Raw genomic sequence first — 20,351 nt, 5'->3', positions numbered from 1 at the left:
GGGAGCCCCGAGAACTGCAGGCCCGCCCCCCCTTCCTCCTCCTCCTCCCTCCCCTCCTCCCCCACGTGTCCTCCGGGAGCCCAGCGGCCTGATCCCAGCACCCCCCCCCCCGCCACCTCCCTCCTCCTCCCGCTCTACCCGCTTCCCTGGCTGCTCGGAGAAGAGCAAAGTTGCGACAGCGGCCGGGGGGCTCTGCCCAGGTAAAGGGGGACGCTGGGTATGTGGTGGTGGGGGGGTGGGGGGGAGGACGGCGCGGCCCTGCGGCGGGGGCGGAGGGAAGATAAAGAAACTTGCTTGCCGCGGCCCCCACCCCGCACGGGTTCGGATCTTGCGTGGACCGAGCCCTCGTGGCAAGACGCGCCAACGCTGCCGGGACCGAGGCCGGCACCGCGACCCGGACCCGGACCGCGCGCCTGGGCCGGCTGGGCGGACACAGGCAGCGGGCCAGGCCGGCACCCAGGCAAGGGCGGGGTGGGTGGCGGTCCACCGGACCGAACCGGGGACTCCGGTGGCCTGGGCGCGGGCCGAACCCGGACCGGGCCGAGTTGGGTGGCGAAGTAGGACGTGGATTCGGGGGCGGGGCGGGGCGAGAGGGGGAGCAGGCCCGGCCGGACTGGCCTGGGCGTGGGGGCGGGGGGCGAGTTCGGGGCACTTGCTCGGCTCGGGACCGAGCGGTAGGGCGGGGCGGCGCTAGGGGCTGGGCCGGACCCGCGGGGAGAGGGCGAGGGGAGGGGGAGCCGGGGGTGGAGTAGGGGCGTGGAGTTGCGAGCGGGGTCTGGCCTCGGCCGGGGGCGAAGGTAGATCAGCGGGGCCGCCAGCGGAGGGAGGGAGGCCCGCGGCCGCGCGGCGGCGGCGACGGAGGCCAGCTTCCGCGGAGTTTGTGTCCGCCCGGGCTGCCCGAATGCGGCGAGGGACTGAGACTGGTGAGCAACTCGGAGTGTTAGACGGGGTTCGGCAGCGATTCCGGGAAAAGCGGGCAAAGACACCGTTTACGGTGCTGCCGTACCCCCTGCCCACCTCTGGAGCATCTGGAGTCGGCTTGGGGGGCGGGGGGCGCGTACCCTCCCAGCTTCTGCCCTTTCGCTCGTCCGCTCTCCCGGCGCGGCTCCTCCGCGCCTTCCTCGGCTCGCAAACTCTCCTAGGGGTCTGTGTTTGGGGGTGGACGACTGCAGCGGGGTGTGTGTGGGGGGGTGGAATTTCTCGCGCGCGGCGGCAGCCTACTTCGGATCTTATTCCTACATGGAGCTCCGTTGCGTGTAGCGTAAACGTTGGGGGTTAGATGACCGTCCCCCCACCTCCGTTCGGCCCCAGCAGTTTGCATAGCTTTGGAGACAAGGGGCGAATCCCTGGATTTCCACGTCTGGGGTGAGGTTTGGAGAACTGGGATTCACCCTTGAGCTCACTTCCACGATCGAGCCCTCCGCTCTTTCCTGTGTAACATTTCCAGGGGGATCTGAACTTGGGGTGGCTGTGTGTGTATGTGTGTGGAAAGAACAGAGTATTCATGCGCTCCTCTCTCTCTGTCTACAGGGTCGACGTGGTCGAGGACGGCTAGTCTCGGAGGGAAAGTCGCCAGCACTCCGACTTGGGTCGCACCCCCCACTGTTACTTAGGTGAGGAGGCAACGCCGAAGAAGGGGGTCCTGGTGGACAGGGCCCAGTCCGGGAAGGGGCTGGGGAATCGCTCCAGGAGGGAGTCCGTTTCTTGGCTGGGAGAGAGACACGAGCCCCGCTTCAGGGGAGGGGTTCCGGGGAGGGAGATGGGGGGGTGGTGAAGACTGGGGGGGCAGGAAGAAGGGGGAGTCACGCCCTGCCAGCTAGGGGGAGCCTCCCTCAGGCCCCTGGGAGAAGGGGGCTGAATGCATTTGTTCTGTGCCTCCCTGCAGGGGAGATCTGGGGTCTCCAGCTTTGCTCACTGGGACCGGGCACCAGTGGCCGGAGAAAGTCAGGTCGGGGCATTAGGGGAGAGCGCTGAAAGAAAGAGCCGCGGCGCACCGATCTTCTCCTTTCCTCAACCTCCCTCTTCTAGGGGCGTCGAGGTGGGGGGCGTGGGGCTCTCGAAACCCCTCGGATCGAGCGCCTCCGCCTCTCCCGGGAGTCTAGCTTTTTGCCCGGCTTGCTGCAGCCACCGCTGCCTCCCTCTCCGGAATCCGCTCGGTCCTTGCAGCGATCCCCTCCTCCTCCCCTACCCTCCCAGTGTCACCGGGGCTGCTTGGCTCTGCCCCCTTCGCCGCCGCTTGCTTGCTCCCTGCTTTCGTCCCTCCCTCTCTCGCTCGCTCCCCCCCTTTGCCGCCTCCTCCCCATTCCTCCCCCCGGACGGGCAGCACTCTGGGAGTTGTAGTCTGGCGGCGTGGGGGCTGGCGCCGCCCGCGGACGCGGCCGGACTCCACTTCCCGTCGAGCCCTGCGACCGGCACCCACTCTACCAGGCTTCGCTCGCACACACAGACACACACACACCGCTCTCCCCCTCACTCTTTCGCTCGCCGCGGCTGCTGCCAGTGTGTGGCTCTGTCTCTCCTCCGCTTTGCTGAGCCCTCCCTTCTTCCTCTCAGTTCCTAGAGTCCGACCGCCGCCGCCGCGGAGAGAGGAGAAGGAGGTCGGTGGCGAGAAGGGGTGGAGGGGGGCGTCGGATCGGGGCAGTATTCAGCGGGTGGCGCTTCGGTGGGGATAGGAGGGAGCCGGGGTGGCGGCCTGAGCCTCCCCGCGGAGCCGACCCGGGAACAGGTGCGTCTTTTTTCTCTCTCCCCCAGCCCTCCACCCCTTTAGACTCCCGGCTTCCTCGTATCCCCCCACCCGCTTCTTTCTTAAACCTTCGCTCAGCCCTGTCCCTTCTGCGCCCGGCGTCTGTTCGGCTTGCCCCCCGGGGGCGCCGTCCTCAGCGTCCCCGGACGTAGCGCTCCCTGGAGCTCGCTCCGTCCTCGCCCCTCCCTTCGGGACAGCTCCCCTCCACTTCCCACCTTCGTACCCCATCCCTGCCCTACCCTACCCCCTCGATGCCCCCTTCTCCTGCAGCCAGGTGAGACTTGTTCACCGCGATCTGAGAGACTTGTCGGCTGGGCGGGGGTCTCCATGGAAACTGGGGGTCGGGTTCATTCGGAGGTGGGGGGTAACCATTGCTATTACCCCACTTCTGGAAAAGGGAGGTGGAGGCTACGTTCTTGTTAACTACCTGGTCCCCCACCCCTTTCCAGCCAGCCGAGGCTCCGATGATCCGAACGGAGACTGGCCAGCAGGGCAGGGCGAGAAGGGGCTTTTTTTTTTTTATTTGGAGGGGGGGTTACTGTCCGTGAGGAAGTCTTGAAGAGACCGGGAGAAAATATCCGCCAACCTCCGAGGGGAGGTGCAGCGGGTGCTCTTCAGGGCTGTTTTCTCCCCGGTGTTGGGGTGCGGGAACCGTAGGGTAAGGGGGACCCCTAGGTGGCGGCGGGGCCTGGGTTCGGGAGTGGGAGTGCTGTGATGGGGGCAGGGGCAATTATCCGAGTCCCTGGAAAAAAGGCGGGGGACGACTTCGGAGCGCCCGGGCTCCGCTGCCCTCGCTGTTGGGGCGGGGGCTGCCGGGCCGGGCACGGCGGGGAGGGAGGGGGCTTAAATTGCCGGAGGATGAGCTGGGGGCAATTCTCACTCGCCCCGGCACACCGAGCGGGGTGGGGGGGGAGATCCGGCTAGCAAGCTCTCCACCCGCTTCGCGCCAGGCCTGGAGGCAAGGGGACTGAGAGCGAAGCCGAGGGCTGCGAGGAGGGAAGCTCCGGTTACGGGGCCGGGTTTCGGGATCAGGGGCAATCCCCCAGCCCTTGGAGGAGGAGGGCGAGGGATGGCCGCGAACCCCAGGGCTCCCCCAGCCCGGGTCCGGAGGGGCGTGCGGAACGGACAGCAGGCCCGGCGGAGCAGGATTCGAGCGGATCGCGGCTGGGGTACGCGGAGGGGGGGCCCGGCGGTGGGCTTCTGGGGGAGTAGTCCGGCGGCGGGGCGGGCCGGCGGGGCGTGGGGCTCCGGCGGGCGGCGGGGCGGGGCCGGGGCGGCGCTGCCGCCGCCGCCGCCGCTGCCGCCGCCGCTGCTGCTCCTGCTGGGGCCGGCGCAGCCGTTGCCGCCGCCGCCGCCGCTTCTGGGCGGGGAACGGAGGCCAAAGGGAGTCCCGTGCCGGGGCAGAGGGCGCGGGCGGCGCACCGTGGGGAGGGGGCCGTCCTGGGGGCGGGGGCAGGCGGGGGGTGGAGCCCCGACGGGGGCGGTACGAACCGGGACGACGACGACGCCGAGCCCCGGGGGCCGGGTGCATGGAGGACGAGGTGCTGGGAGAAGGAAGGGGTGGGGGGTGGGTCCCGCGACGGGCCTCGTGGGCTCGGCTCCTCGAGGTTCTGCTTCGGGACGGAGGCGCGCGGGAGCGCCCGCAGGGCCGGGAAAGGAACTGGGAGGTGAGCCGGACTCCGGCGGGGGCGCCCTTTGCCGGGGTCCCGCCGAGAGGAAGGCTGGGCCGGAGGGACGTCCGGGGCAAGGCTGGGAGGAGTCGGCCGCACCTAGGCGGGGGTTCGGGGGTGACGGAGGGTGCGGGAGATCGCTGCAAGGGAAAGATGTGAAGTCCAGGGCAAAAGCGGGAAGGGGAGCGCGGAGCACACCCGGGAGGCCGGCCGCTCAGGTGGGGGTGCCCTGCTTTTCCGCCCGCACCTCCCCCCTGTCCCCAGTTGAAGCACTGTTTTTGTTACATTGTTCAGAAATGTCCGGTGTTGACTAGTGGGAACTGTCGGATGTGGTACTTCTTCATTCTCGGTGTCTTCCCAGAGTAGACAGTGAGGACCAGCGTCCTTTGGCGAGGACACGTCGAACCCAAAGTTGAGGGTTTCTTTCCCTGAGAGTGGGAAGGGGGCCCTGTAACTTCTTGCCACCCGTCGAATGGCCATCCAGGCAATTTGGAGGCAGTTCTCCGTGGTACAGGGGTCGGAGTGCCATGTCCAGAATCTTTGCTGGGATCACTGGGGGTGCGACTGTGAGCGAGAGCATTACCCGATTAACCCCGCGGTTCTTTTTAACTTCAAAAGCTGTTTTTCACATTCGTACTTCGGAAACTGGGGAAATGAATGGGGGATGCGTTTGGTGTGGGCAGTGAGCTTAGGTTGCTAGTGAAGTCCCAAGGTTGGAAGAGACCTTAAAGGTCATCTGGTTCTCAGTTTATCTGACCTGTTCTTTCATGCTGGACTAGTAGGAGCTTTATTATGGGGACAATGGTTAGCAGCACAGTAGGGGCAGAGTTTAGGGTTACTTGGGTCAGATGGGGGTTGCACCACAGGGTGCTCAAGTGGACTCTTGATTGGCATAAAGTTTGGGGCATTCTGTTGAGGGTACATGGGGTCACCTAGTTCAAAGAATCACCCAGAGTCTCCAGATAGAAGCAAAATCTTGGGGGCAGCCTGTAAAATTTGGATGAATATGCAAGGTTAGGGGATTGGAGAGAGTACAGCGGCCAGGGCACTTGATTTGCACACTGCCAGCCCAGGTTCCATCTCAGGCACCCCATATGGTCCCCTGAGTCCGGCCAGGAGTGATTTCTGAGTGCAGAACCAGGAGTAAGCCCTGGGCAATGCTGGGTGTGGCTCAAAAAAACAAAGCAAAGTTAGTAGGCTAGGCTCGGGGCGGTGGAGGGGGCTAGGAGAAGCTATGTGCTAGGTGATGGAAGGATTCAAAGGTAGGTGGACTTGCAGGGCATGACCCTTTTGACTAAGCATTTGTGGCTGGTGGTTGGCACACTCGCCTTCTGTTTTGAGGCTGCAGCCCCAGGCTGGATGGGAAGAGGAGACTCGGGCCTCAGAGTACAGAGCTGTGCTCAAAGTGACTTGTAAGAGGTCAGCTGACTCGGCTACCAGATTGTCAGGAAGGGTAGGTAGGTTTCTTTCCCTTTTGCTTCTTAAGTCAGTGGAAGAGGAAGAAGATGTGCGGGACTCGGGTATCTTCGGTTAAGGGGGTAGTTGTTTAGAACGGACTGATACGGAAAGCGTGGTTAGGGTCGGACAGAGGAAAGCTAAGTTCATGGCGGACTGTTGTCAGAGCCCGGATTGGAGCAGAGGATAAGGGAGTTCAGAAGAAATGGTGGCTGTACCCAGGACACTCATACAGATCTAGCTGTTTTGTCTTGGCTAGCTGAGGAGGGAGAGAGACAGGAACCCTTTCTTAGTGGTTCAGACTTTCTTGGGAGGCGACGGGGCTTCCTCCAAGGTTTTCTGTGTTTGGTGGATGATGCAGTTCACTACCTAGGGGGGGAAATGCGGTACAGATGACAGAGGGCTCAGGATGTAATTAATCGGATTACGGGTTCTAAAGTGGGGCTTCTTCTAGAGGAACAGGAGGATGAGAGGAAATCCTGAATTTGAATGCCAGGAAGAAGAAAGGCAAGAAGAAAAGTTGGCAAGAGGGTGGGTGGAGCAGTGAAGGGGTCAGAAAGATTTCATGTTAAAACCTAGGCAATCTTTAGGATGTTTTCCAGAGTGAAGTTTCAAGAATCTTTCAGATTTGTTCAACTTTTTGCTTTGTTTGTTTGGGGGGGGCACACCTGGAAATACACGGGTTACTCCTGGCTCAGGAATCATTCCTGGCGGTGCTCAGGGATGCCCAGGTTGAAACCTGGGTTGGCTGCGTACAAGGCATGTGCCTTACCAGCTGTACTATTGCCCCACCCCACCTTTCTCAACTTTAATGCTAAAATCCCTAAGGTTGAGGCTGTAAGGTCAGAGACCAGTGATCTTGGGGTGATCTTAAGTTGAAGAGAAAGTGGCATTTAGGCATTTGCGCCTGTAAAGGAAAGAGAAAACAGATGTAGTAGACAGCGATGTAGTAGACAGGTAGGGAAATGCAGAATGTGAAAAAAGAGGGGAGGGGAAATAATGAGCTGAAGGAGGAAGACAGTCTGTCCGGAGCTGGTGTAGAAAAGGTTAAAAAATTGCCTTTGATCGATAGCCTTTAGCCAGGGAGAGTCCAGGAAGTGGAAGGTTAGTTTGGATGCGGGTCTGACAAGTCCAAGCACTAATGAGAAAATCTTGATGAAAGTGAGGCTTCGAGATGGAGGAAGAAATTCAGGGTCCTAGGTGGAAGGGCCTTGAAAGGAGGAAGTGGATATACACCAGTGTTGTGTCTGCAGTTGGTAGGGCCTCCTAGGTAGGGGGAAATGAGGGATAGAAATTCTGGAATGATAGAATGAATAACTGTAGCTGAGAGTCTTGGGCCAAAATTGGAAGAAGGAGCTGGGCACTGTGGAGAGGTACTTCAGTAGGGCTTGGGGATGGTTCATTGGTTTTAGGATGGGCTGAATTTAGGGTGACATAGAGCATCTGACGCAGTGAGCCAGAGAGCTGTTTTCCAGCTCAACCAGCACCTGGAATTGAGAGAGAAGTTTGTGGCTGAATTGGGTGGGAAAGCAAACAATAGAGTGGCGCAGAGGAGTGCTGGGGAAAAAGTAGAAATTCGAGGGAATAAAATGGACAGGAAAGGAGAGAAGCTACTGATGGTTGAGGGGAGGAGACATGGACCTTTTTGGGTTTTCAAAAACCAAGGACATTTCTCAAACTTCCAATTAGGTGTGAGTGTAGGCTTGCCAGAATGTTCAGCATCAGGATGGCTAAAAGAGGGAGGTAATAAGAGGTAATCTGCCTTTCAGCCACTAGGATGCTAGTACAGTATTTTATATAATCTCACATGCAAGCTAGGCTTTATTAATGTCAGGTTTTGAATGGTCATCCTTAAAATGATATAGAAACTGTTCTTCTTCTAAATTGCACCCTTTCTCACTATCCATAACTTAAAAGCGGTCTTTTATGATGAAAATTTGCTTTGGTGAGGTGAAGTTGAATTCTGGTCAAGAGTAAAATTTAACTCTGCTTCTATCATGATTCAAATAAGCTGTTCTATGTCCTTTTCTTTTCTCCCAAAGCAGAAGCCGCCCTTTACCCCTAAAACATTCAAAATGGATAATTGCTTAAAACGTGGCTGCCGGGCCAGAGCGGTAGTACAGCAGGTAGGGCGCTTTCCTTGCACGGCGCTAACCGTGGCTCGAACCCCGACATCCCATATGGTCCCCCGAGTACCGCCAGGATTGATCGCAGAGCACAGAGCCAGGAGGAGTTAAGTCCTATGCACTGCCAAGTATGACCCCAAAACAAAAACCAAAAAAAGTGCCACCTGTCAAGGGCGTGTTTTCCCTCCTGGGTGAATTCTGATGAATTGGAAGAGAGGCGATTTATTATTTGTAAAATGTGGCAACTTTCAGAGTTTCGATTTCAAAAAGACTTTAAGCTAAGCATCCATAAAGAATTGAGAGAATCATGGGACAGGTGAAACAGCTTTATGTTTGGGGCTTTTCAGAACAAAATGTGGTGACCTCGCTGCGAAGCTATGCCTAGAAATGTTACTGTTTGTGCTGTTTAAGGGTCCAATTGGGTTTCATCAGTTTGGTGGCGAACAAGCTCATTTTCATGCTCCCAAGTTCGGTAGAGAAGTGTACAGGAGTGGCAATTCTGATGCCCAAGGTGAATCACTGTGCTCTGTCCCTGGGCCCTGGATGTGAATAGAGACCTTTGTGCCAGGTAACTTTGTTGCATCATGCATTTAGGTGAGTGTGCTGGTGGGTCTTAGACTTCAACATGCATCTCTAGGCTTTGGAGGCCTTGGGTTAGAGTTCTTTCTCTTGTACTTCCTATGTGGCAGGTAGTGAGCCACTTACAAATCATGTCAGAGAACAGGAAAGATTGTATAGAGGGTAGGACACTTGCCTTGCACGCACCTCACCTGAGATTGATCCCCGACACCACAAAGGGTCCCCTGAATCCCACCAGAAGTGATTCCTGGGTAGAGAGCCAGGCGTAACCCCTGAGCACTTCCAGGTACCCCCCAAAAAACAGCACCAAAAAAAGCTTCTTAAGCGAGAGATATAGTAAGGCAGGTAATAAAGTCACTTGTAAGAAGACTGGGTTCAATCACTGGCACTGCAGGACTCTCGAGCACTGACTAAGGAGTATTGCCTGAACAGTTCCGGGTATGACCCACTCCACAAAACAAAACCTTCTTGAACCTCCGTTTTCTCAGCTGTTAGATGGAGGTGACAGCCCAAGTCTCACAGGGCTGTGATAATTACATGAGAGGATATGTGTGTGTGTATATATATTATATGTGTATAATATAATATATATAGTGAGAGTGTGTCTAAATTCAGGGTATATCTATCACTGGATCTTGTTTTTATCAGTTGTATACTAGGACTTTACTTTTTTTGGGAGAGGGCAGGTGTTGGGCTATACTTGTTGATACTCAGGGACTGCTCTAATTCTGTGTCCAGCAGTTGGGATGGAGAAGGGACCACTGAGTCAATGATGGTTGGAGGGATATCTCAGGATGGGAGATGTGTGCTGAAAGTAGACTAAGGACCAAACATAATGGCCTTTCAGTATCTGTATTGCAAACCATGATGCCCAAAAGTAAAGAGAGAGTAAGAAAGAAATGGTCTGCCACAGAGGCAGGAGGTGGGATGGGGTGGGGGTGGCAGGAGAGATACTGGGGACATTGGTGGTGAAAAATGCACACTGGTGGAAAGATGGGTGTTCGATCACTGAATGACTGAAACTCAATCATGAAAGCTTTGTGACTATCTTACGGTGATTCAATTAAAAAATTAAAAGAAATTAAAAAATAATTCTGTGCCCAGAGATCACTCCTGGAGATGCTCAGGAAACCATATATGGTGATGAAGATTGAACTAGGGTTAGCCACATGCGAGGTAAGTGCCTTAACCCCCATAGTATCTCTCTGGTTGTCAACGTTTTATTTTGTATTTGGCAACTATGGTGGCAGGGGAACTGTGGCTTCCCTCGCCTCTTGATTCTCTGTTCTCTTTCTTCATGTTTCTGCTGATATTAGTACATATTTAGTGTTTACAAGGTAGTTGGAAGAAATAGCTTGGCTCATCACAGCACTATTGCGTCCAACTTTTTTAACTTCATTTTTCTTAACTTTTTAACAAATCTTAAATTTTATTTATTTTGATTTGGGGGCCACACCCACCTTTGCTCAGGTCTTACTCCTGGGTTTGCCTTCAGGACACACTCCACCATATGGGATGCTGGGCATCGAACTCGGGTCAGCATGTGCAAGGCAAATACCCTACCTGCTGTGCTATCTCTCTGGTCTCGCTTAAATTTTTTTAATTAAATCACTGTGAATTACAAAGTTACAAAGATAGTTATGATTGAGTTTCAGGTGTATAGTGTTCCAAAACCTGTCCCTTCACCAGTGTCCACTACTTTCCACCAGTATTCCCAGCGCCCCGCCCCCCCCCCACACACAGCCTGCCTCTGTTGCAGGTACTTTTTCCTTCCCCATTGTCCTAATGTTGATTCTCTGTGCTTCCCTCACTTATATACCCATCTTTTCCCTGACTTCAACCCCGGACCCCCACCCCTGCAACTGTTGTGTAACATTGTTCAGTATTTCAGGGAAGAAACTTCAAGGGACATTCACAAAAAAGTTCATTTTCTTTTATTTTTGGTTCTGGTGCTCAGGGCTTACTCATGGCAATGCCTAGGGGTGCTGAGGATAGAGAGCCCTGGTTGGCTGGGTGCAAGGTGAAGTCTGATCTGCTGTGCTATCTCTTTGGCCCCTCGGGGCACTTGGGGCCAAGCTTAGAGCACAGCTGAAGCCTAGTTCACCAGGGTGACATTAAAAAAAAACAAAACTACTGCTTTCTGGACAGAGCTGCTGGATCTAATTATGACTGGTTAGGCTTCCCAGTGCTCTCTGACTTCTGAAACATCTGTGAAAGTGGGTAGATAGACCTGGGGTCTGCTATGGCTCTATCAGGCTGTTCATTACTTATGGGAGAGAGAATAAGGTCTCAAAGAACTCAAATTTGAGACTCAGCCAAACTTCTGAGCAGAGGGAAAAAACGGGCTATAAAATAGTGTCCCTCTTTGCAACAGGAGTGGACTTTGATGCCAGCAGTCAGCTATGCCCAATACAGGGAGAGCATGCTAGCAGGGCCAGTTTCAAACAGTAGATACGTTAACAAATTAATTTCGGTTTGACTTTTGGAATGCATTATTCTTCTCTGCCTGCCCCACTACCCAGCAGATTTGCCTCCTTATTTATATTCTATTTAGACAAGTATTAAAGTGAGTTGTTCCCCAAGCACACATCAACTGTAAGTGGCAAAGGGCCATTCGTAAGTCAGCTGGGTTTAAAAATTAGCCGTGGCTCAAGTGCACACAGATAATTGCAACTTGATTTGGGGGGTTTTGTTGTTTTGCCCTGGCCCAATTTCATTTCATTTCTGTGATTGTCTGTATTGTGTCAGTAAGAATAAAAGAAAAGAATTATGAGAGCCAGGGAAGTCAAAGGGAATCCATCGACACAATGCTTTTGACCAGTGTTTCTTGGTTTCTGTATGATGTAGAAAGGATTTCAGTTCCACCAGTAGTTTAGCAATTCTTTATTGAGTGCATATTGTGTGCTTTGTAGCCTATTAGATGCTACCGGGAAGGGACTCTTAAGAGAAAGAAAAATATTGAGAGAAGGAACATGAGACTAAGCAAGCGAGACAGAAGGGACTGGAGAGGGAAAGGGAGAGAATAAATATCAGAGCTAACCCATCAATGGGCTCTCTAATTTTGGAGGTGCTGAAGACTTAGAGAAAAAGTATTGTGGCTAGAGAGATAGTACAGTGGGTAGGGCACTTGCCTTGCACGCAGCCAACCTGGGTTTGATTTCCAGCATCCCATATGTCCCCCGAGCACCGGCAGGAGCAATTCCTGAGCATAGAGTCAGGAATTACTCCAAGCATGCTGGGTGTTACCCTCCCCACCCCCCAAAAAGGTAAAAGTTGGATGAGGAGATACCCTTGTTGGATGGAAAAGCCCACCTCATTAGTTGAGTATATGGAACTGGATACAGCAAAGGGCCAATGTCAAGGGCCATGGCAGGCATCACAGAAAGGATTCACCAAGTATTTACATAGCCCCGCTGAAGATCAAAATTTAGGAAAGCCAATTCTTATTTATGTACCTATAGGAAGGAGCGATAGCACAGTGAGTAGGGCATTTGCCTTGCATGAGGCTGACCCGGGTTCGCTTCTTCCGTCCCTCTCGGAGAGCTCACCAAGCTACCGAGAGTATCCCGCCCGCATGGCAGAGCCTGGCAAGGTACCCATGGCGTATTCAATATGCCAAAAACAGTAACAAGAAGTCTCACAATGCAGACGTTACTGGTGCCCGATCGAGCAAATCGATGACCAACAGGACGACAGTGCAGTGCTACAGGAAGAAGCAGTGCTCCCAAAATGGTCTTAAGTGACTAGGGTGGTATTTTGAGGTAGCTTTGTATTTTGGAAAGGACGGATTCATTTCCTGATAATCACTTAGGATTTCTAGGTATCTGTGACCTTTAGAAGTTGTACAAAATCTTGTAGTTAGAGCCTGGGTGTAGTATAAAGCAATGATGAGGTCTTTTTCCTGAATTGAAATAAAATAATTTCCTTCCTGCAGAAAATGGAAGTGAACATAGCATTTGAATAACGGGGGAAGAGTATGATGACAGTGCATAGAGGAGTGCAGACAAGCTGGTGGTATGAAAATGGGAGGGAGTAAACTCCTGTTTTTCCCTCCTTCGTTACTGGAATACAGTTGATTTCTGTCTTGTAGACTTTAATATTTTTCCCATTTCTCACACAGACCTGTAATGTAGGAAATGGGCATAGTGAGATGGTCAAGATGGTTGATGGAGCCAAAGCGATAACACAGTGGGTAGGGCACTTGCCTTGTACCTAGCCGACCCGGGTTCGATCCCCATCATCCCATACGGTCCCCTAGCACTACCAGGACTGGTCCCTGAGCACAGCGCTAGGAATAAGCTCTGAGCATTGCCAGGTGTGGCCCCCCCCATAAAAGATGGCTGAGACCTGGGGGGCTGAAATTGCTGTCCCAGTCCCCCCCACAGCTTAAGTATGTGGATACTAGGCTACCACTCTTTGGGGCTGGAGCGATAGCACCAGCGGGTAGGGCGTTTGCCTTGCATGCGGCCGACCCAGATTCGATTCCCAGCATCCCGTATGGTCCCCCGAGTACTGCCAGGGGTGATTCCTGAGTGCAGAGCCAGGAGTAACTCCTGAACATCACTGGGTGTGACCCAAAAAGCAAAAAAAAACACCCCAAAACCAAAACTAGTCTACCACTCTTCAAGGGTGCTACTCCTGTTTAATTAGATAGGTTTAGAGTGATGTAGATATGTTTTTGGGGAACCATACCCTGCTTTGCTCAGTGGCTACTCCTGACTTTGTGCTCTGGGGTCTGTCTTGGCAGTGCTAAGTGGGGTGGGTCATAATGTGTGCAGGGAATCAGATTTGGGTCTTTATCCTTGTCCTATCTTTTTGCTTCTGATTTGGGCAACCTTTAATCATCAGATTACTCCAAAAGGATGGGGATTTAGCACCGGCAAGGGGGTGGCTAAGGAGGTGGTTTGGATGAAAAAGATGGCCATGCCATTGCAAGGAAAGTCTAGCCTCTCGAAGTGACTACTTTGGAAGTGATCATATTCATTTTTGGTGGAGGAGGGAGGTGGAGTTGGGCCGGGCCTGACTGTGCTCAGGGCATATCTCTGGTTCTGTGCTCAGGGATTCCCTCCTGGCATGGCTCAAGGGATGCTCTATGGTGACAAGTATCAAGTGGGAGTCGGCCACATGCAGGGCAAGTTCCTTTACCCTCTTTACTATATCGCCAGTCCCTATTCTTCTTCATGAGTAAGCTCTTATGTGTTTAACAGATAGCTAACATTCCTTTGTATTCAGTCTCATAAATGTTTATAGACTAGGTATTTAAACACGAATGTAGCTGAGAGTGTATGGAGGTGTGTTTGTGCTAGAGCCACATGCAGGCAACTCTTACACTCTTTCGGGTAAATCTAAGAATTCATAGATCTAATGTATCTAGGGATAGGATGCCTTGTCTCTCATAACAGTGACACTTAGTGTCACACCAGGGGAAGCATTTTAATAGAAAACAAAACCAGGGGCTGGAGCGATAGCACAGCGGGTAAGGCGTTTGCCTTGCACGCGACCGACTTGGGTTCGATTCTCAGCATCCTATATGGTCCCGTGAGCACCACCAGGAATAATTCCTGAGTGCAGAGCCAGGAGTAACCCCTGAGCATTGCCGGGTGTGACCCAAAAAGCAAAAAAAAAAAAAAAAGAAAACAAAACCAAACAACAGGCTTTGGCCTGAGAAAGAATATAGCAGATAAGGCACTTCCTTTGGCACCTGACCTACCCAGGTTCAATTCCCGTATAGTCCAAAAACAAACAAACAAAAAAACAAAAAAGAAAAAATCTTGGAGAAATAGAAAGGGTTAGAATATATATAGTCAGGCAGAAAGATTGGGGTGAATGGCATAATGGGCCTTCCTTCTTTGATTTGCTTGGCAGAGTATTTCCAGTTGATTGTGTGTATGTGTGTGTGTGTAGTAGTAGTAGATGAACTTTTTTAGCACGAAGGGAAGCAAAGTTAAAGTAGGTTTTTTTTTTTTTTTTTTTGCTTTTTGGGTCACACCCGGCAATGCACAGGGGTTACTCCTGGCTCATGCACTCAGGAATTACTCCTGGCGGTGCTCAGGGGGACCATATGGGATGCTGGGAATCAAACCCGGGTCGGCCGCGTGCAAGGCAAACGCCCTCCCCGCTGTGCTATCGCTCCAGCCCCAAAGTTAAAGTAGTTGAGGCATGTCTTTGAGACTCTTGGGTGTCAAGGAATGATATTTGGTTAATGATAGGGAAAGGTAAGGGAGCATACATATTGGGTGGGGAGTCCGAGGAGAATATTAGGATCCCCTTATATGTGAAATCATCCAATTAGGACAACCTAAATAGAGAACTGCCTAGTTAGACAGTAAGGTTTTCTGGTGGTGGTGTAATTAGGTAGGAGAAATTGGAATCTTAGTCTCCCGTTGAGTACACATGAAAGAAGAAAGATGCATGTTTAGGGGTCGGATAGCTTGAGCCAGGTCAAGTTCTCGATCAGTATGAATCTAGTTTTCCCATCAAAAGTATGGGATTTTTGAGACATTTTGACTTCTAAAAGTGGCGGTCCAATAACAGGTTGGAAATTATGGCCTTTTCACTTGAAGCCGTAGAATCTCAGTGTCACTGATGTCTTGGTTCTCCTGGGGATGTCCTAGACTTTGTTTTTTTTCCAAAGTGGGGGAGAGTGGGGGCGGGGTGGTCTTTCCCCGGCTTCTGTGATGTTCAAACATGAATGCTTCTGTCTCACAGGAGCTTCACCCAGAGCTCTGGCTTTCTATTGGAGCAGTAGGTCCCGAAGTCGGTTTCCCTGACTTACTAGTCATTGCTGACCCAACCCTCCTCCTTGTCTGCTAGCCACACCTGTCCTCTTGAGTCTGGATCGAGGGCTAGACTTCAAGATGAATATTTTCTGGTGCTTTCATTTTTCTTTTCCAAGCCGTAATTGCTTCCAGGTCACCCAGCAGTGTGAACCCAAGGAAGCCTGCCAGAGTACTACCGGATTGAGGTTTCTCAGAATCTCTTGAATCTTGAGTTTCTAACATCCTGTTGTCCCACTGCAGCTTCTAGGCTGGTACTGTCCCTGTGGGGTGGTGCAAAGGATAAACTGCGGCAGGCCCTTGACCATGGAGTTACATGTCTGGGCCCTCAAACTCACTTTAAAAAGTTTTTGGGTCATGCCCGGTGATGCTCGGGGCTTACTCCTGGCTCTGCATTCAGGAATTATCCCTTGAGGTGCACGGGGGATTATATGGGATGCTGGGGATTGAATGCCGGTGGGCCACATGCAAGACAAGCTCCCTACCCGCTGTCCTATCACTCAAGCCCTCAAATGGATTGGCTTTTTTTTTTTTGCTTTTTGGGCCACACCCAGCAATGCTCAGGGGTTACTCCTGCCTTTGCACTCAGGAATTACTCCTGGCGGTGCTTTGGGGACCATATGGGATGGATACTGGGGATAGAACCCGGTTGCCCACATGCAAGGCAAACGCCCTACCTGCTGTACTCCAGCGCCTCAAATGGATTTGATGGTGAAATCACCCACAAATACACGGGCAGGTTGGATGCTCGGGGTGGAGGGCCGAGTTGTGTTCTGTATATTCCCAGTGCTGAGGGTTTTGCACATAAGGGATCTTGAGCCACAAAGAGAACTCTGTGACCCCAGGGATTGCTGGGCTAGATGAACACCCTCCCCTATCCAGCTCTTATCAAGGTTAAAAAGTGGAATAGTCTGAGCCAGCAGCTCATTGGGCCGGAACACATTGCTCTACACACAGAAGCCCCGGGTTTGGACTCTGGAACCCCACGGTCCCCTGAACACTGCCAGGAGTGACCCTTGAGCACTGAGCTGTGAGTAACTCCCAAGCAACTTCAGGTGTGCCGCCCCCCCCACCAGGCAGACAAAGCAAGCAAGCCATCCCACACCCAGAACCCAGTGTCTCAAGTTGTGCTTAACCTTGGCCAAAACAAGTGAGTCAGAGCAAAGACTCTGGTATCTCTGCTGATGGTCTTCTCTTCCTCAAATGCTTGACGGCCAGGCTTGGGCCTCTGTTGTGAAATCTGCTGGTTCGGGTCCCTTCATTTCACATCGGAAAGTCTCCTCAACCTGCACAACCTTTCGGTGACTTTACTGCTGGTCCTACTACCAGCTCCCCCTGATCCTTCTGAGGACTCTCATGTGTTGTTCTTCCCCCATTTGATGCCCTGTTCTCTCTCCGCTCTTCTAAGATGTCTGTGCTCCGTGCTTCCCCACAGCGTTGCAGTTGGGACCAGGATGGTGAAATACTTCAGGTTCCCCTATTTCATGTTTTCCTTTTTGGTTGCTGTACTTCGCAAGCTTCTCTTTTATGCCTTTCGCACCTGCCCTCTCTTGTAGCGTGCGTTGTGGCTTTTCTTTTCCCTTTGGCATTTTTTGAGGGGGGTGTAGGAGGGATATCTGTTTCCATTTTGGTGTCTCTCCTTGCTTACTACCCTTGGTGTAGCTGTGATTTTGAAAATGACTGCTTTGCTATTATTTCATTTTCTTTCATTTTTTAAAGTAGTTTCTAGGCTACTTTCGGCAATGTGTGGGTCATTCCTGGTTCTGCACTCAGGAAGTACTTTTAGGGGTGGACCATATGGGATGCTGGGGATCAAACCCGGCTCCAGTGTGTGCAAGACAAGCTCCCTCCCCACTGGACAATCGTTCCAGGATCCTTAGTTCATTTGCTTTATTTTATTTTATTTTTTTTGCTTTTTGGGTCACACCCGGTGATGCACAGGAGTTACTCCTGGCTTTGCACTAAGGAATTACTCCTGGCGGTGCTCAGGGGACCATATGGGATGCTGGGAATTGAACCCAGATCAGCCCGGTGAAAGGCAAACGCCCTACCCACTGTGCTATCACTCCAGCCCCAGTTCATTTGCTTTTTAACTGCCTCTATTTTGTGGTGTGCTGATGGCTAGCTCCATACTCTCCATCACCAATTTACTGAATTCATTCCTTTTGGTCTTTTTTCGGGTTGGTTTAGTGTTTGAGACCACACCAGGTGATGCTCGGAGGCTACTCCTGGTTTTATGCTCCAGGGACCATGGGGGGCTCGAACCCAGCCCTCCTGCATACAAAGCATGTACCCCGCCTATTAAGCTCTCTCTCTGGTCTCTTTTTTTTTTGGTTTTTGATTCCCTCCAGTCTTGGTCTATTCTTCTACTTAGGTATGTGTGTGCCTTTTCAATCCAAAAGTTTCCTTCACTTTTTTAGCTACACTCAAACCATTCTGGGCTCATGAAATGTTCATTTCTTTGTTCTCCCAATGGGCTGGATTTGTCTCCTGAGTGCTTAACCCCACCCCCAAAGTGGGGCTAGCTCACAGTGGTCCCCTTGCCTTCCAGGCAGTGATTAGCACTTGATTCTGGGGCCATGCAGCTGTTCATTTCTTAACAATTACATGCTCGTGACATCTGGGGAAAATCCTTTGAGGTATATCATATCCTTGTGCCTGTGTTTCCTGGGTCACGTGGGATTACCACGTTTCTTCCAAAGTTCCTTTTGGGGACTTGGCCTTTTGCCTGTGGTGTGATGGCTCCCATCAGAGAGAATGAAAGACTGAGAAAGCACACCCCACCCTTGAGCGCAGGCACTGCACGCAAAAAGCAAGTGGGCACACAGTGGCTCCACCTTGAAGTGTGTTGAAGGAGTTTTCATTTTGCTTACCTTTTCCTGAGAAGCTGTTTACAGTTGCATGATCACAGATTTGGTTTGCCAGGACAACAGCAGAATCACAACACAAAATCCCTAGGTATACTGGATCAGAATCTCTAGAGTGGGACCTACCAATCTTGGTTGTTTTTTTTTTGTTTTTTTTGGGGGGCACTTAAGCCACGCCTGGCAGTACTAAGGAGATACTCTCAGATCTGCACTTAGGAATTCCCCCTCCCCCAGTGCTTGAGCTTGTGGTGTCAGGAATTGAACTGGGATTGGACTGCAGGCAAGGCAGCCTTAGCTCCTTATTAGCTTAACCCCTTACTACCTTAACCTTAACCCCTGTACTAGCCCTGGGGCTCCTGGATTTGCCAATCTAGAATCCAGACACGCTCCGTTTGTGCTTGGGACATGTTGATATATGTCCTGTAGGCATTGATGCCACCACAGGTGGCCCCTTTCAAGTTCGCTTTGCCTGCTCGCAGACTTGGGAGGACCCATCTGGCCCTCTTGGGTAGACCCCCTAGCTGGATACTGCTGGTCTGTGCTATCTGCCTCTACCTGCTTCTGTTGGAGCTACTGCTAACAAGCAGTGGATTTAATATCCGGAGGCTGCTGTTCTCACCAAGTGGTCAATGTGTGTGTGTCGGGGGGGAGATGGTGGGGGGGCAAGATCTAAGCAGGTGCTACGTTTTTCAGTCAAATGAAAAGCAGGGGAGTCCCTCAACAGTCTTGCTGTCTAGGAAGTCATAAACTGTGTATTGTTCAAATACTGTTCTAGTTTCTACTTGGTTCGAGTTTCTACTTGGTTATCTTTCCATTGTCATTATTGTGAGTTTTTTTGGTGGGGGGTGGGGGCTCAAAACTCCCTTGATCTAGGTGTGTTTTATATGTTTCTCTATTTCCTAATGTTAGAACCCCTCTCTCCGGTCACTGTACCAGGCCCTACAAACTAATTTCTTCTCAGCAGTACAAAAGTGAACACGGTGACAAAGCCATGAAGACTGGCTTATATCTTCTGTCTCTGGTGTTATGTAGTAACTAAAACTACTGTGTGCTGCTGTTTAGCTAACGGCAAGAATGACCGTTTTCTCTTGCTGTATCTTCCATTGCTTCATCAGGAGAAAAGATTAAAGGAGAAAAAAAAAACCCTAGTCTATGCACCAATAAAGCAAGCTATTATTTTTCTTTTTATTTAATTTTGGTTTTGGGGCTACACCTGGTGATGCTCAGGGCTTACTCCTGGCAGGACTCAGGGAACCATATGTGGTGCTGGGGATTCAACCCGGTTCGGCCATGTACAAGGCAAGTGCCCAACCCACTGTACAACCTCTCTGGCCCTGAGCTGTCATCTACAATGGGGGATATCATAAAATACTCTCAGAAAAAGTCAAAACTGGAGTAGCCAGGATTGCAGGGAATGGGGTATCCTGAACTGAGGTGAAGGTCAATCTAGTTGTCTTACCCCATGTTGAAACCTGTCGAAAATTATGTTTATCCTCATCGCTGTCCTAGTACTACTGACAGGTAATTTTCAGGGAAAAGCAAACTCATGAGTCTCATGCAGATAGAAAAATGAGCACGTGTTAGAGCTTTTATTTTACATGTTAACCAACAGGGAATGAGACTGATGAAAATAGAAGTAAAGCTGGCTTTTTCCACAGGGGTGGTGGGGGATTCAGTTCAAACTCTTCAGACAAGGAAGGTCGCAACATCGCTCCATTACCTACAATTTACAGAGGTGCAATATAGCTTAAAGATAACAAATTGGGCTAGAATCAGGTTGTCTCCATAATATGTGTCACAGGGATTACATGGTTTATTTTCTGTTACTGAACTACAGCAATTATTTCTCTGGTAAGCATGGTGGATGCTTACTTTATTTGTTTTTTGGGCCACACACACAAGTTTCTGGGACACCATGCAGTGTTTGGGATCAAACCTGTGGCTCCTGGGGCTGAAGTGATAGACAGCGGGTAGGGAGTTTGCCTTGCACATGGCAGACCTGGGTTCGATTCCCAGCATCCCATATGGTCCCCTGAGCATTGCTGGGGTAATTTCTGAGTGCAGAGCCAGGAGTGACCCCTGTGCATCACCGGGTGTGACCCAAAAAGCAAACAAAAAATACCCAAACAAACAAA

At 51.9% G+C, this 20,351-nt stretch overlaps 1 protein-coding gene across 8 annotated transcripts in view; it reads left to right on the top strand.

Moving 5' to 3' along the window:
- Positions 1 to 784: 784 nt before the first annotated feature.
- BCORL1 (BCL6 corepressor like 1) overlaps positions 785 to 20,351 on the top strand; it is an 84,980-nt gene continuing 65,413 nt past the window's right edge. For 2 of the 8 annotated variants that reach the window (XM_004606420.2, XM_055122798.1), the window contains exon 1: positions 2,464 to 2,597. The gene's annotated coding sequence lies outside the window, so the exon portion shown is untranslated. Of the gene's footprint in view, positions 924 to 1,530; positions 1,614 to 2,462; positions 2,598 to 2,666; positions 2,726 to 20,351 lie in introns of those variants that run through there. The other 6 variants (XM_055122799.1, XM_055122801.1, XM_055122802.1 and 3 more) reach the window with 6 other exon arrangements.

This window comes from Sorex araneus, chromosome X (assembly GCF_027595985.1).
Source record: "Sorex araneus isolate mSorAra2 chromosome X, mSorAra2.pri, whole genome shotgun sequence".
Taxonomy (NCBI): domain Eukaryota; kingdom Metazoa; phylum Chordata; class Mammalia; order Eulipotyphla; family Soricidae; genus Sorex; species Sorex araneus.
The sequence above is the reverse complement of the archived record's forward strand: the minus strand, read 5'-3'. Positions and strand labels throughout refer to the sequence as shown.